The 16,867-nt window shown below is 48.4% G+C and overlaps 1 protein-coding gene and 2 non-coding genes across 3 annotated transcripts in view; 2 read left to right on the forward strand and 1 right to left on the reverse strand.

The window, feature by feature from the left end:
- The first annotated feature begins 814 nt into the window (after positions 1–814).
- On the forward strand, positions 815–887 carry Trnak-uuu (transfer RNA lysine (anticodon UUU)). Its single transcript has one exon. It is a non-coding gene; the product is annotated as a tRNA-Lys (tRNA).
- Positions 888–1,302: 415 nt separating this feature from the next.
- Trnak-uuu (transfer RNA lysine (anticodon UUU)) lies at positions 1,303–1,375 on the reverse strand. Its single transcript has one exon. It is a non-coding gene; the product is annotated as a tRNA-Lys (tRNA).
- A 9,260-nt stretch (positions 1,376–10,635) lies between these two features.
- Positions 10,636–16,867, forward strand: part of Pik3c2b (phosphatidylinositol-4-phosphate 3-kinase catalytic subunit type 2 beta) — a 63,656-nt gene continuing 57,424 nt past the window's right edge. The window contains exon 1 of the mRNA XM_075987938.1: positions 10,636–11,024. The gene's annotated coding sequence lies outside the window, so the exon portion shown is untranslated. The remainder of the gene's footprint in view (positions 11,025–16,867) is intronic.

Here is a 16,867-nt window from a genome sequence, read left to right on the forward strand (position 1 = left end):
TTTTAGGTGTGTGTGTGTGTGTGTGTGTGTGTGTAGTTGTGCTCTCGGATCCCCAGGAGTTGGACCTTCAGGCAGCTGTGAGCTAGTGTTCCCTGGAAAGGGAGCATGTAGGCCTTACCATATAGTCCTATGCCTCCAGACCCCATCAATATGAAAGTAAATCTCTTCAAGTGGCGTTGCTAGACCAAAGCAATTACTCTGAAGACAATTACGAAAGGAATTAGGGGAAGCAAAATCCGCCAACAAAAGCTTTTTATAGTCCCATTCTCAAGCCAGTTACTTAGCAACGAGCAGTATTCGTACTAAGGAAGCTAAAGAGCCTCTCTCCGTGGCGGTGGCGAGCATTCCCTTCTTTGGCTGAAAAGGGCTTCTGCCGTAGGTGTCACAGCTGGTGACTTCCGTGGTGTGCCATGTAAAATTACCATGTAAACTCAGCACCCCTCCTTTATACTCCACATTCCCCCATTTTATACTCTGTGCACAGCTCAGCGCATTCGCTAAAGAACACCATGTTCGAAGTCGCTCTTGAAACTCCTTTCCAACCCTGCTGCAAGGGTTTTAGCACGGATGTCGCCACTGGTGTGAAACGGGAAAATAGGCCCGAGTCTGTTACTACAGAGTTTCAAACGTAGTTTACAGATTAAAGTCTACCTAACGAGGGAAAACGTGAATTTCACAATTGCAAAGGACGTAGTAACGCAACACGAATCGGGACTACTTTTACTCTCGCGAGAATACAGCATTTAGGGAGGGCGCGCTTGCCCAAGGTTTCCTACTCTTATGTAAAGCACTGTAGGAAGCTCGTTCTGCAGGAGCCCGGATAGCTCAGTCGGTAGAGCATCAGACTTTTAATCTGAGGGTCCAGGGTTCAAGTCCCTGTTCGGGCGCTCAGAATTTTTTTTTTTTCATTTTGGCTAAATTTAGTTGTAAAAAGAAGTCTAGGAAAGACAACGCGTTTCTTAAAAGAATGTTCATTATTCTATGGACATTGTTAAATACAGTTGAAAGAGAAGTGGTAGCTAAAATTTATACAAATTTAAGGGTAGCCCAAGCTAAGTAACGTATGCCTTTTATTATCATTCTTTTCTGGTGAGGATTGGTGAGTCCACCGACTCGGAACCCTACCCTCCATACGCGTGGAAGAACAAAATCTTGCCCGTACTAAGAGTATGTAACATATGCTTAAATCTCTCAACTCTACGAAAATTGCACCTAATTGTATTTTGAGTAAAGTAACCTTTTTCTTAAGAGATTGAGATGCTCGGCAACTATAAGTATGACTTTCCATGCAAAATATCCAGCCGCCCGAACAGGGACTTGAACCCTGGACCCTCAGATTAAAAGTCTGATGCTCTACCGACTGAGCTATCCGGGCGCCCTGTGAGACAACTTTCTCTTCTATTTACTTGATATAATGGTAACCCACTACCTTTTTGCCTGATGAGTTAGATTTAGGTTTCAGTTAGCTATTAAGTATGTTTTTAAAGCTTCAAATTGCTAATTACTTTTTTTTGTTCCTTTTACCTAACATATGTGTTTTCTTTGATATTTGATTTGATAAATTGCCAGTATCTACTAAACTCTCTAAAACAATATTAATGCTAGTCAACTACAGAAAAATGGACAAACAAGATGAACACGGACACGTCAGCATTTGAGTATGCTCTTTTTATTACACGTTTTCTCTTCTATCACTCTTAATTTTGTTCCTCTGGACCACATTCCATTTCTTCCGTTAATGAAAAATAATACTGTCATTCTCCCGACGATGGAGCTGGGCAATTACACACTCCTTGCACGAGGGCCGGATGTGCTGACCAGAGAGGGTCTACTAATTCAGAAAGCAGAAGTAAACGGAGATGGAAGGTGGGTCTGAATCTCGAGCGTATAAGAAGGGAGTTTAAACTTTTTACATTTTGTTTGAGTTTTTCTTTTTCTCTCCCTTCAACCTCCCAAAACAAATCCTTCCAAAGCAAGATTTGTACACCTAAGGAAACCAAACTGTAGTACTGAGAGTAAAAGTCAATCGATCAACAGGAGATGGTGGTGCACACCTTAAACCCAGATTCCAGAGACAGAGGCAGAAGGATCTCCAAGTTGGAGGCGAGCCTGGTCTACGCAGTGAACAACATGTTCTTCCGCACTCCCCAGGCACCCACACGGCATACATAACAAAGACATAACATATGTACGTAATTAAAGATAAAAAAAACCTTACAACTGCAATGAGTTTCCAGATCCGACACATGGGTTGTGGAGCACAGACTATGACTGTCAAACACCGATGGGGGATTTATTTCATCTTTGTTTCTGAGTACCTGAAGCTCCTAAACACAGACAACGGCAAAGTAGCTCAGTCTCGGTAGGAAAAAATTTCCTTTCCTAGAACTGTGTGGTTCTTAAAGAACCATGACCAGTCAACTGTGGGAGCGTAAATAGGCCTGGGTCTGTATACACTCGAGGGGGTTAGCAGGTTACCTGTCAGATCCCTTTTGCTATAGTTAGGGTTTTATTGCTGTGTTAAAAGCTGAGTCAACACACAACTTAGGAAGGAAAGATTTGTTTCAGTTTACAGTCCTATGTCACATTACATTCCATGGGGGTGGGGGTGGGGGTCAAGACAGGAAAGCATGCAGGGCAGGAGCTGATGCAGAGGCCATGGAAGACTATTTCTTACTGACCTGCTTAGTCTGCTTTCTTGCTAGCTTCCTTCCTTCCTTCCTTGCTTTCTTTTCCAAGACAGGGTTTCTTTTGTGTCGTCCTGGCCATCCTGAAACTGACTCTGTAGACCAGGTTAGCCTCAGAGATCCATCTGCCTCTGCCTCCAAGTGCTCAGATTAAAAACATATGCCACCACTGACCAGCCTCAGCCTGCTTTCTTATAGCGCCCAGGACCACTAGCCCAGGGTTGGTACTGCCCACAGTGAGCTGCCCCCTCCCACATCAATCATCAATCAAGAAAATGTGCCACAGGCTTACCCAGTTTAGCGAAAGCATTTTCGCAGTCGAAATATTCTTTTCCCTGATGATTCTAGGTTGCGCCAAGTTGACATATACCAAGCCAGCATACCCTCTAAATGCAAAATTTCATTCTTCTGCTATATTTATCATCACAAATTAAGTCTGAAGGAACAAGCTCAAAATGCACAAGGATGGCTGGTTAGACCATGCAGTGGGTTAAAGGTGTTTGTCGCTGAACCTAATAACATGAGGGAGAATAGACTCCCACACTCTGGTGTGCATGCCCACACACATACAAAGACACGCAAAAACATGTGATTAAGATAAAAACAAAATTAGGGCTGGAGAGATGGCTCAGTACTTAAGAACACTGGCTGCTCTGAGTTCAATTCCCAGCAACAACATGGTTGCTCACAACCATCCTCAATGAGATCTGATGCCCTCTTCTGGCACGCGGGCATACATGCAGGCAGAACACTACATAATAAAAAAAAAAAAACGCCTTTAGTGAGTTCCAGGACAGGCTCCAAAGCAACACAGAGAAACCCTGTCTCGAAAAACCAAAATAAATACATAAAGTAAAAATAATAATAATAATTTAATTAATTAATTAATTAATTAATGCACAGAAGGATTTACTGGTAAACTGTTGTGTTCAGGCACCGAACTACCTATGGATTAGGAAATAAACAGACATGGAGCCAACAGCAGTCTCGGAACGGTGAGCCTACCTAGAAGCAAACATGTTTAGCATAAAGAACTAAACCCAAGAGGGACTGGAGAGATGGCTCAGTGATTATGAGCACATCACTTTCAGTTACTGCATAGGACCCTACATGGCAGCTAAAAATGGCCTGTAACTCCAATTCCAGGGGCTCTTCTCGGGGCTCCTGTATGCACCTGGTGCCTCCAAACACACATAGCCCATACATGTAAGTAAGTCTTTAAAGAAATGCACAGTAAACATGGGAGCTGAGGAGCAATGGAATATGTCTTTTATTATTATTATTTATTTATTAAAGATTTCTGCCTCCTCCCAGGCACCGCCTCCCATTTCCCTCCCCCTCCCCCAATCCAGTCTCCCTCCCTCATCAGCCTGAAGAGCAATCAGGGTTCCCTATCCTGAGGGAAGTCCAAGGACTACCCACCTCCATCCAGGTCTAGTAAGGTGAGCATCCAAACTGCCTAGGCTCCCACAAAGCCAGTATGTGCAGTAGGATCAAAACCCCATTGCCATTGTTCTTGAGTTCTCAGTAGTCCTCATTGTCTGCTATGTTCAGCGAGTCCGGTTTTATCCCAGGCTTTTTCAGACCCAGGCCAGCCAGCCTTGGTGAGTTCCCGATAGAACATCTCCATTGTCTCAGTGTGTGGGTGCACCCCTCGCGGTCCTGAGTTCCTTGCTCATGCTCTCTCTCCTTCTGCTCCTGATTTAGACCTTGGAGTTGTAGTCCGGTGCTCCAATGTGGGACTCTGTCTCTGTCTCCTTTCATCGTCTGATGAAGGTTAATATCCAGGAGGATGACTATATGTTTTTCTCTGGGTTCACCTTCTTATTTAGCTTCTCTAGGATCACGAATTATAGGCTCAATGTCCTTTATTTATGGCTAGAAACCAATTATGAGGGAGTACATCCCATGAAAAGTCCACCCTTGGCCATTATATAAGAAAACCACACTATCAGAGTGGAGTTGATGTCCTGTGAAATCATGTGGAAGAAACTGTAAAGAACCAAAGAGACGTTGGTTCGTTAATTGTCTGTATATACTTCTTGAACAAGTTAGATATATAACAAGCAAGAAAAACATTCCTTGCTTTGCTCTGTCTCTATGCATGAGGTGTGGGGATGAACCACACCTCTGAATTTTGGAAGCCCTGGGTGACCTAGAACTCGCTGTGTAGACCAGACCAGCCTCAGACTCACAGAAATCTGCCTGTTTCTGGCCCCAGAGGACCAGGATGAAAGCTGTGGAACACTATGCCTTGTAGGCCACATTTTAGAGGAAGGGAGATGGCGTCTGTCCAGGCTGTCTAAGAGGAACAGGAATAGGAGATTTATTTTCCCTACCCAAAGGCCCTTCTTACTGCTGGAGGATAAAGCCAGAAGTTTCGAGTTTAACTGACTAAATGGCAATGGCCAGTCAGTAAGCTGCTTATTGGTTATCTCCTATTTCCAAAACTGAGCAGGTTGGTAGGGAGGAACACGGCAAGTACGGAAGGAACTTGAAGAGCACCCGCTGTACCTACCGGCCGAAGTAAAGGAAGGGATGGAGGAAGGGAGGGAGGGAGGAAGGGAGGGAGGGAGGGAGGGAAGGAGAGAGAGAGAGAGAGAGAGAGAGAGAGAGAGAGAGAGAGAGAGAGAGAGAGAGAGAATTGGCCAGGCAGGAGCAGGCTAAGGAGAATGATTTTATCTTATCAGAGGTTTGGCTCATTTAGACTGGGGGCCCGTCTGAGGTAGCAGGAAATGACTCTGCTTCGCATCTGTTGTGTGAAAACACCATTACAGGTGCCATCTCAGACCTTGCCGAGCAGGAACCTTCCTTCCCTGGAGCTTCCTGAAGCCGCGCCTTACATTGACTGCTGTATCTAACGTTTCCACTAGAGGGCAGGCGAAACTCACAGATTCTGTGCATGGAGCGTCCCGTTCATTTTCAGTTTTCTTTCTTTTATTTTTAAATTTACGTGTATGTGTACCTGTTTGACTTTGCACCAAGTGGAGACCATGCCTGTGGAGGCCAGAGGAGGTTTTGAAATTCTGGAACTGAAGTTACAGACAGTTGTGTGCAGCCTGATGTGGGTCCGGGAATTGAATCCCAGTCCTCTGAAGGCAGCGAGTGCTCTAAGGGCTGAGCCATCTCTCTAGCCTTTGTTATTTTTGAGATGAGGTCTCCTATATCCGGGTCTGGCCTTGAGCTCGTCATCCTTCTTTCCTTCCTTCTGGACTGAGATTACACGCAAGCGGTGCCAAACCCAGCTGGGGCACTTGGGGAGACAGAGGCAGTTAGATCTAGATAGAATGAGTTCCAGGACAGGCCCCAAAGCTACACAGAGAAACCCTGTGTCGATAAACAAACAGACAAAGAGGCAGTGGCTGGAGGATTGTTGTGAGTTTGAGAACAAATCAGACTATAGTGAGATCCTGTCTTTCAATAAAAACAAACAAGTTACCCTCGCTCTAAAAGAGACAGAGAGAAGCAGAGGACAGTAGAAGACAAGAGAACTCAGGACAGAGCTCAGTTGGTAGAGGGCTTACCTTGAAAGCATGAAGACCTGAGTTCAGATCTCCAATATCTACACTGAAAGTATCCGACATTGGAGTTCTCTTGTAATCCCAGAGACGGCAAGATGGGAGGAGACAAGGGTTCAGAGTTCACTGGGCAGCTAGTCTCAGTCTGGACCAGTGAGGGACTTTGTCTCAAATAAAAAGGGGGAAAAAAAATTAAGAGTGTATAAGGAGGCCCTGTAGAGAAGCTTCCCCTAGGAACCAGGACAATAAACATTCTTTTAAATTAAAAAAATTAATGAATAGCTAGACGGTGGTGGCACATGCCCTTTGATCCCAGGGCTGACACTCAGGGAGGCAGAGACAGGCAGATCTTTGTGAGTTCAAGATCAGCCTGGTCAACAGAGCAAGTTCTAGGACAGGCTCCAAAGCTGAGAAACCCTGTCTCAAAAACCCAAAAACCAACCAACCAAACAAATAAACCCCCAACAATTAATTAAATTATTAAAATAAATATTAAGTATAATATTTACTATTGCTACCATAACAAATCACACCCAACCCAGTAAAGTGGATTTTAAAGCACAGAGAGCTAGGCCTAGGGCAGTAGCTCAGAGGTAGAGTGTTGCCTCTCATGCATAGCATCGTGTCTGTGTTCAGTCCCTAGTGCTGCCAAACAGACCGATATGAGCCAAGTGTCTGTGCAAAGGCCATAATCTCAGCACTTGGGAGGTGCTGAGCAGGAGGTTCTGGAGTTCGAGACCACCCTTAGAGCAAGTCTGAAGCTAGTCGGGCCGTATCAGACCTCCTCTCAAAAACAACCCCCTGTCCCCTGACCTGACAGCTCAGCAGGTTAGAAGTCCACCGACTGTCACTGAAGTCCAGGTGACAGCAGAGCTGTGTTTCCACTGTTTCTTGCCCTACCTCATCTCTAGAGTGTCTCCAGCAACATTCGTTTTCCAAGTGTTCTTCCGTCATCACAGCCCCTCTGGCTTCTGCTGGGGGAGACTGTCCAGTGTCAGGGGCTGGAGTGATTAGACCGGGCCTTAAGGAGCGATAATCTCACTCCTTAATCTCCAAGGCCTTAACCACGCCTGTGAAGTCCTTCTGCCTTGCCACAGAGCACCTCCTTTCATTTTGGGGGTGCGGAGATGGCCATCCCTTCCGCCGGAAGTTCTGCCCACCAAGTAGAACATACATCTACTGAACACACTGTGGCAGGTATCAATTTGGGCTACAGCGATGAGTGAGACAAGGACTTTCCTCTGAGGCTAAAGTGAAAAGCAGGGTCCAGCTACAAAAGGTCTCACAGACTTTCTACGGGAATTTAAATTTGAAATCATAGGAAGCCATATGTGCCCGGCACTGTTGGCTTCTCCATGAACACAGAAGTTTCAAAACTACAGTAAGGGCTGTTTGTGGTGGCACATACCTTCAATCCCCTTCTGGGGCAGAGGTAGGCAGGCTCTCTATCCAAGAACAGTCTGGTAACAAGTTCCAGACCAGCCAAGGTTACATAGTGAAAGATTCTGTCTCAAAAACTTCAGTTAAGCCGGGCAATAGTGTGGCACATGCCTTTAATTCCAGTACTCAGGAGACAGAGGCAGGTGGATCTCTGTGAGTTCGAGGCCAGCCTGGTCTACAGAGCTAGTATGGGGAGGAGAGCATCAGTTAACGAATAAAAAAAGATAAAAGAATTTTAAAAAGTTTTAAAGCTTTTTCTTAGCTTCACTTCCTTCTTTTAGGCAATCTCATCTTGCTAAGAGCTGTCTTCTTCCTCCTCCTCTTCCTCTTCTTCTTTTCTTCACTTTTTTTTTCTGAGATAGGGTTTCTCTGTGTAGCCCTGGTTGTCCTGGAATTTGCTGTGTAGACCATGCTGGCTTTGGAGACCCACCTGCCTCTGCCTCTGTCTCTGCCTGCTGTGGTTAAAGGCCTGCACCACCACCATCAGGCAAGAGCCCTCTTCTTTACCCTTCTGCTGCACATTCTTCTCCCATACACCTGCAACTCTGGCTCAATGTTATACCTGGGTGTCTAAGTGCTATAGAAGGAAACATTCAGATAGCATCAGCACAGTACTAAAATACCCAGTACTAGCTGTGGCTTCTATGCTACCTGTGAGCAGTTGCTGCCCCCATCCCTACTCCTCTCTTGGTGCTGGGGTTTAAGGAGGCCTTTTGTAAACTGAGCTATATACCCCATCATTTCTATGGTTATTTTAACTTTAACCGTTTTCCTTAAGTCTTCAATTCTATCATTTGTTTCTTTGTTTTGTTTTTGAGACAGGGTTTCTCTGTATAGCCCTTGTTGTCCTAGAACTCTCTCTGTAGACCAGGCTGACCTTGAACTCAGAAGTCCACCTGCCTCCGCCTCCCGAGTGCTGGGATTAGAAGGGTGCATCACCATGCCCAGCTTTCATTTTTGGTTCGACCCCCTTTCTCTCACAGATTGCTTAGAGACTATCAAGGAGCACGGTCTTTTCCTCAGGGCATAGCCTCTAGATGTAGCAGTCTACAGATGCCATCTGCCCCTGAGCCTCTCCACTCAAATACATCTCAGACAACTTTACCATTTGCTCTGCCCCGTGTCCTTTCTTCAGTTGGGACAGTTTTCATTTTTCTTCCTTTCTTACCTTGCTCTTCCCTCTCAACCTATGAACATGCTTCTTCCTCGTCTTAGAAGAAAACCAAGCCAAATGTGGTGGCTCAGCACTCAGGAAACAGACAATCAGGACTTTGAAGTCAGCTTGGCCTACATAGCAAGTTCAAATGCCAGCCTGAGCTACATGTGGAAACCTGTGCCAAGTAATAACACCTTTGGTAATCCTTCACGCTCCTCTGTCTCCTGCATTATAGTTCTCCTCTGGGTGATAAGCTTCTAGAACCTGTCTTTTACTCTTCAAACCACTGGAACCTGATTGAACTCCCACAGGCTCCTCTACCTTGCCTGGTAATGCCCACAAGGTTCCTTTTCATTGGCCCAGAGTTCATCTTCAATGAAAACAAAACAATACTCTCCCCCAAATAGTTTAGAACTGTGAACTCATTTTTTTTTGTTTTGGTTAAGATTTAGTTTATGTTTGTGTGGGTATGTGCACATGCGTGTGGATCCCTGCAGAGGCTAGAAGAAAGCAATAGATCCCCCTAGAGTTACACACCACTGGGGAGCTGCCTGATCTGCCTGCTTCTGACTCCCAAGTGCTGGAACAGAGGGTTTGCAGCACCAGGCCCGGCTTGTGAACTCTCTTTTTGTATTGCTCTCTCTTCCACAGGACTGGATAAGACTTCCTCTAGTTGTTCAAACTCCCTTTCCTTTTTTTTTTCTCTTTATATGCATTGGTGTTTGAGGGAGTTAGACCCACTGGAACTGGAGTTACAGACAGTTATGAGCTGCCATGTGGGTGCTGGGAATTGTACCCTGTTCCTCTGGAAGAGCTGTCAGTTCTCTTAGCTTCTGAGCCATCTCTCCAACCCCTCAAACTCCCTTTCTACTTGATGTTTCTCCTCTTTTTGAGCCCTTTCCAGTTTCTACTTCTACCAGTCTAGGAAGGCCATTAGCCCTTGTCTCTTGGAAAACTGCTTGGGTTTATTGCAGTTTCATATAAATAGGGGGAACAATTAAAGGTCCCATAAGTTTTATAAAGACATTTCTGACTTTAACAGACAGGAATGGTAGCATCTTAAGTATGCTTAGGAGCTGTTTCCATGCGAGTTTTGGCTGGAGGGCAGTGGGCATCAGAGCTGAGATTCCCCCAGTGCTTGAAGGGGTTCCGAGAAGGAGGGTTGAGAACCATGAGCTTCACAATGTGACTGGAAAGGGGAGAAAAAGGCAAGAAAGGAAGAGAGCAGAGAACAAGATCCGTGGTTGAGGAAAGGGTACTCGGAGATCTGAGTTATTTAGCAAACCAGACGCAAACGTAGAGTTTGCCAGTACTGGGTGGAGTCTTCTGGAAAATGCTTGACACAGGTGCTTTAAGGGAGGTGCTCAGAGAAAATAACAGTTTCAAAGTTTTCTTCCTATCTTAATTGGTTTGGAGGCTCTTCTGATTCTCCTCCCCGCTCAGGTTTGAAGACCGCCCTTGGGTAAACGGGAGAGAAAAGTGCCAACATCTGCACCTGCACCTCCTCCATCAAGGTGGTAGTTCTTTCGGGCATCCCTAGCATGCATAATTATGAGAGAAATTCCTCAAACCGGCAACTGAACGCCCACCCCGTGTCCCTTCCAATAGGGTGATCTGGCTTGCTTTCACCTGACCTCAGAGCAAAGGGTTCCAGCTTGGAAAGCAACGACCATCTGCTATCGGGGAGTGGGACTGCTGGCCCCGGGGTCCGCTCAGGACGCCGAGCACGGTGCGGAGGCGGGAGGCGGGAGGAAGAGAGGGAGGGTGGGGGCCAGGTTCCCGCCGCCCCGCCCTCTCGGCTCCGGCGTCTGGGCGATTCGGCGCTGCGGCTGCTGCCGGCGGCCTGGGCCGCGGTGCTGGCAGGAGCGGGCGAGCCTCGCACGCCGTGCAGTGCGCCGGCTGTCCGGGAGATGGCTTCTCCCCGCTCGCCCGCCGCTCGCGCTATTGTCTCACCCGGGGCCGCCTGACTGACTGCGAGCTCGTGCACGCTCCCCGCAGACAGCACTGGGCCCCGGACCGACCCCCCACACCCGTCGATTGCCCGTGCGTCCCCTGCAGCGGGGATCCCAGAGTCGGCCCTGGGAGGGCGAGGGGAGCGGGCCGTACTGCACATCACGCGGGGACCGGAGCCTCCTGGAGCCACAGAGCGAGCCGGGGCGTGGGAGCCCAAGTCGCCCAACCACGACAGTCAGGGTGTCGCGGCGGAACCCGCGGCCAGCGCAGGTAGGACGAGTACTCGGAGGTGAGCACCGCCCGGGGGCTGCAGAGCGCCCAGCTAGCCGGGGCGACGAGGGCAGGGCTCCCGCCCCAAAGCACTAGCGCCAGGAGCAACAATGGCAGCGCCGAGAGCCCAGTCGGGTCCCAGGCGCCCGGCAGGTTGCTCGCCCCCCACCCCACGGCGCGCTAGCGATTCGCGGCCTCGCGGGCGATCACCCGCTGCCTCCTCCCAAACACACTTCCCGGGTGCAGCTGCAGGGCGAGCTGAGCCATGGGACCGCTTTGGAGTCGATTTGTTTATTAGTTTGTTTAAGAGCAAAACCTGTCCTGGAGTGGGGGTGATGGGAGTGGTGCTTCCTGTGCAGCGGGTGAGAAGTCAGCGTCCACCCTCGGGACTGTATACATTTTTCGGCCAGGAGGAGGGTAGGATTGGCCTTATAAGGATACTGCAGCAGCCAAAGACTGAGAGCTTGCAGGAGAGCCTGGGACCCTCAGGCCCGAGTCTCCGGCCCCTCAGGGAAGGAGCTCCTCTTCTGGGCTGTACTTGTCCCTCGTTTTTTATCAGTTCCATACAGCAGCAGCTTTGGTGTTTCTGGTGTGATAGAAGCTGGAATCCCCGGCAAGGCTGCCAAGCTGGGGTGGGGTGGGGAGTCCAGGGGCTTGGCAGGCTTTTGGGATGTGGAAAGACGTTACCAAATGTATGAGGTTAGTGCATACACCCTTGTTGGCTGAGGTTGAAGTGTGCGTGGAGTCTGCCATTGCTCTTGCTCCTTCTGGGTTACCTGGCTCTACATCTCACCTCCCTTTTGGGATCTTTGTGGTTTCCCTGTCCCAGCTCACCAGTCATGCTTAGGGTGGAAGTCCTATTGTCTCTGACTGCCCTGGTATTTTTATTCAACTTGGTCAGAGAGTTCAGCAGTCTGGACTGCTGAGCTCTAGCAGGCCGGAGATTCTTTAGCAGGCTACCTGGGCTACCAGAAGTGGGCTAATATGGCCCCTTCTTTCTCTAAACTACCTGCTTGTCTGGGAATGACCAAGCAGATGTAAGCAATTTGCACTGAATTCCAGCCCCGAAACAGTCCTGAATGAAAACTTACTCTGTTTGCTTCCCTGAGGCCTTGGAAAGATATTCAGGAAAGACATGGTCCAGGAATGGCAGCCCGGGGCCCACAAATATTCCCCCCTCTCCAGCTCTAGCTCCTGGAACACTGTGAGCATGAGGAACTGCTGCTCCTCCGGAGCCTGGCAGTTCCATGTGGGACTGCGTTCACGGAAAAATTAAGTTGAGGCACATTTTATAGCTATGCCTGACAGCCAGCATCTGAGCAGACAGTGGCTTTGAGAGAGAGCCCTGGACCCAGGCTGGGGCTGCTTCTCTCCTTTGGCTTCTGGGTGAGTGCAGGTTTTGGCTTCTGCAGTTCAGGGCTTACTACTGAGTGTATGGGTGTGTATGTCTGAATCTGATGGAGATCCCAGACCTGGCCAGAAGGCAGCCTATCCATTTTCCTTTCCACAGGAACACTGGGTAAGGGATAGTCAATTAGTTTTGGGGGCCCTGGGTATTTTTCTGGGGTGCTCCTTTGGATTTGCGTGGTGGTCTAGAATGTCTGCTTTTTTTGCCCCCGAGACCTCACTGTGTTCCTACAAAAACTCCACACCCTGTGGGCCTTTAGGTCCCTTGTGGTGCCTTGCCCCTGCATTTTACAGGTGCTGTGTGACTGCTGGGGCCATTGGAGAGAAAAAGGGAGGCGTGTCTGTTTCTTTGTATGTTGTGACTGATCACAGACTTCAAGTTCCTCATACCTCCAGAACATACACTTGGTCCACACCATGAGGGATGGTAGACAAAGTGTCACGAGGCCCGACTTTGAGTGAGGCCTGGTGAGACTTACTTTCTAGACGTGAACATGGACAAGTTCCATATTTGTAAAACAGGAGGGAAAGTATCTGTGGCTCACAGGATTGTTTTAAATGGGGTGCTTCCCCAAATGAAGTGACACGTGCAAGAGCAGTCTGCAAACTGCAAAGGACAGCCCCCCCCCCTCATGGTGGCTGTAGCATTTGTCCTACGAGAGGAAGAACAGCCAGGGGTGTTGATGGAGTAAACTGAGGGGAATATGGAGTAGGGAACATTCCAGAACCTTTCTCTTTTGAGAAAGGGAAGCATGGCGCGATAATATAAATACTATTCCTTGTGTGTTCCTCTTTAAATAGAGCTGACAGATGGAAACTGGGAGGGAAAGGCTGCTTAGTATTTGTAGGGAATTGGGAGAAAGACTTTCCAAGGGCTGATTACTGTCTGCAGACAGGCCAGTGCTGACCTGGCAAAAAAACAAAAACAAAAAAGCCATAATAGCTAACACTGGTGTCAGCCAGCCAGGACATGACAGAGGTGGGACTTGAAACAGGAAAGCTACTTTGCATATCCCATGCTCATGTCTCAGTGTCACCACAAGAGACAGAACAGGCCGGCAGCAGAGATGCAGAATATATTTGTTATAGATTCCCTGGATTGCCCAAAAGATGGCACCAGACTGGAGCTACCTTAGATTGAAAAGCTTCTTAAGGACAGGGGCCTAGGAAGATGCTCCCCACACCCAGCCCCAGCTCTGCTGAATCTTCAGTTCCCTGTTGTTAGGAAGCGGAAGCATGACCATGAGAATTTCTTAGGCTCCCACTTCACTCGCTTCCCCTGTCAGGATAACCAGATCGAGTTATTTTGTCTTCTTCTGGGCATCTCTGGTAGTTCATCTGGGCTTAGGAGGCTCTGGGAAAATTAGGACCACTTTCTTGTTTTAGTGTATTTGAATTGGATTTGCTTGGTATTTCTCTGTGTGTGTCGTGTCCCCGTGTCTGTGTGTCCATTCTGTCTGTATGCGTCTGTGTGGTTGTACACATACCATGGCGTGCGTGTGGAGGTCAGAGGACAACCTTCAGATATCAGTCCCGCCTTTTACCTTGTTGAAGCCTGGATCTCTTTGCCCATGAGTAAGCCACGAGTTAGCTGGCTCCTCCTGGGGCTCCTCCTCTTTCTGCTTCCCATTGCCCAGCTCTAGTGCGGCAGTTTTCACCAGAGGTCTCAACTCAGCTCCCAGGCCAGCCCAGCAAGCGCTCACCCCCTCCCCCCTCCCCCCACCCCATTAAGCTGTCTCCCCAGCCCCTGGTGTCTGGTTTTGTAAGTGACGGAAGATGCTTATTTTTTCTGATCATAGAAAGTGTTAGAACTGAGAAGGACCTCGAAGATAACCTCCTTGAGAGGTGACTTCAAGGTCACAGCTTTGCTGGCTGCACTGGAACTTGATGCTGGCTCCAGGGCTCAGGACAGAACCTGCTCTTCTGCTCTTTCAGCTAGCCAACCCTGTCACTGGCTGCCTTGATGGGAAATTCCCCTCAGAACAGAGGGAATGGAATTTCCTCACCCTGGTTAAGCAGACTAGGAACTCTAGCTCCTATTCCTTCTTCCTGAAAACTCCCTAGAGGAAGGCTCCTAGTATCTCCTTTCAGAGAGAAGTCAAAGATCAGGAGCCTCCTTGGAAACACAGCCCCTCACTGTACCTGCGGCACTGCCTCTCCTCACCAGACCTTCTAAACATTGCTTTTCTCCCTTTCCTGGGCCTTCCCAACGCATTCCAGACACCCAGCACTGCTGCCCCCACAGACTACTTTTTTGTTTGTTTTTATTTATTTGAGACAGGGTTCACTCTATAGCCCAGGCTAACCTCACACTCCCTGTGTAAACTAGCCTGGCCTCTGCCTCCCTAGTGCTGGGATTAAAGGCCTGTGTCACCACACTGGTCTAAGGATTTTTCTCAGTTGTACTTAAAGAAGGGGAAAAAAAATGCCCTTGGGCGAAAGTTCAGATCCACGGAAAAGTGTAAGCACATGATAAATGATGACACCGAAGCCTCTCCATCCCCATCCGTGGTGTTCTTGGCATCATCTCAGTATCTGCTCCCTGTACTGTTCTCAGCATCGTCTCAGCATCCTCTCTGTGTTCCGCAGCCTCAGAGGAAATGGCTGAGGTGGTTAGTACCGAAACTTTCTTTTTACAGAAAAAGACCAGATCTAGCAAGATTAGTTAGTAATGTTAGGAAGCATGCCCAAGACAGCTGTGCTGGCCCGTGTTTTATTTATTTATTCGCTTGTTTGTTTGTGTGTATGGATGCATAGAGGTACGTGTGTGACATGCCTGTGGTGGCAGATCTCCTGGAGCTAGAGCTGTATTATAGATGATCGCGAACCATCATGTGCTGGGAATTGAACCCTGGTCCTCTGGAGAGCAGCCAGTGCTCTTAACCGAGGAGCCATCTCTCCAGCCCTTGTTTTGGGTTTTAAGGAAGAGGTACAGGCTGGCCTCATATTCCTGCTCCTCCTGCCCCTCCCCCTCCGGTGCTGAGATTTGCAGGTGTGTCAGCATCCCTGGGCCAGATGAAGGTCTACTGGTGATGGAAGAGAGTGCGTGGGGGCATGTTCCAGAATGACTGCCAACATTAGCGTGAACAATTGGGCCGATGTAATGAGCCTGTGTTTCCATGTGAGCCTGTGTTTCCCCAGTTGGTTGGAGAAGCAGGGAGGATGGTGAATTTTGGGTTCACACTAGTTTCACTTAACTCTTGATCCTATCATTTCCCTGTCGTGTGACCTTGGGCAAAGTGTTTAATCCCTTTGCTGTTTTATAGTTTCCTCACCCGTAAAATGAGTATAATAATATCCACGTTTAAGGACTGTTGTATGGATCAATAAGACAATACCCATCACCGAATACCAGAGGAATAAAAGGCCAGTTTCCTCCTTCCTTCCAGCGCCTCTGTGCTCCTCCCTCTACTGCTGACAAAGCACACTGGCATTTATGTGTTGGGAGGTATTTCCCTGACTCCTGTGGATTTCCTTGCTCCGGTGTGGCCTTCGGTCACACCCTGGGTACACTCATCCAAACTGCAAGCCATGTCAGCTGGTCCCCGCTGAGAAAGCCCTGTGCCTGCTGCTTCTCTTGGGAGACCCTGATGAGGGTCCATGAAGAAGGAGCTGGTGAGTGTGCCAGAGCATACCGAGCCAGGTGGACCCCTTTCTGCTCAGTGACCCCTTTACTGAGAGTACATTTAGGCTCTTTCTCCCTTGGAACTTTCTTATGCAAATTGGGGGACAGTAGCCAACAGGAAGGTGTTAAGCCGTGTACACGTGAAACAGAACCAAACTGCCTGACACCTCCCTCCCACGCTGCCCATCACGTTCTTCTTTGAAACTCTCTATGACCTTACTGCAGAGGCTTGGAGCGGTCTCTTGAACGCCAGGCAGAGGTGTGGGTCCTGTTCAGTAGTCGTCAAGGCGCACATACATTACAGAGTGTAAGGAGGCGGAGAACAAGAAGATTGGGATGGGGGGAGTGTTAAAGAATTTTGAATGGTAGATGGGAAGGGAAAGAGAAGGAAAAAGCGTGTGTGTGTGCATGTATATTAGTGTGTATATGCTTGTGTGCATGTGTGTATGTGTGTATATGCATGTGTGTGTATGTGTGTGTATATGCATGTGTGTGTGTTTGCACACATGCACGCGCATGTAGGGGGACAGTAGTAGGTAGGCTCTGGGGCCTGATGTAGGTGTGGATGGGAAACAGGGCTTCGGCAGGCCCTACCCCTCTGTAACTACAGATGAAAGGTTTGCTACAAACAGACCTATCACCGCCACATGTCCAAGGTTAGCCATGTCCTGGGGAAGCCTGGCAGGACCCCCTTGAGGTCTGGTACTGTCACAGTCTTGCCTGCTCCCCAATCCTAGTACCTCCTGTTAGCATTCCCTTCCTGTGGCTCAGAGTTCTGGGATACTGAAGATATACATAATCTCTTAGATTC

This window comes from Microtus pennsylvanicus, chromosome 10, assembly GCF_037038515.1.
Source record: "Microtus pennsylvanicus isolate mMicPen1 chromosome 10, mMicPen1.hap1, whole genome shotgun sequence".
Classification (NCBI taxonomy): Eukaryota; Metazoa; Chordata; class Mammalia; order Rodentia; family Cricetidae; genus Microtus; species Microtus pennsylvanicus.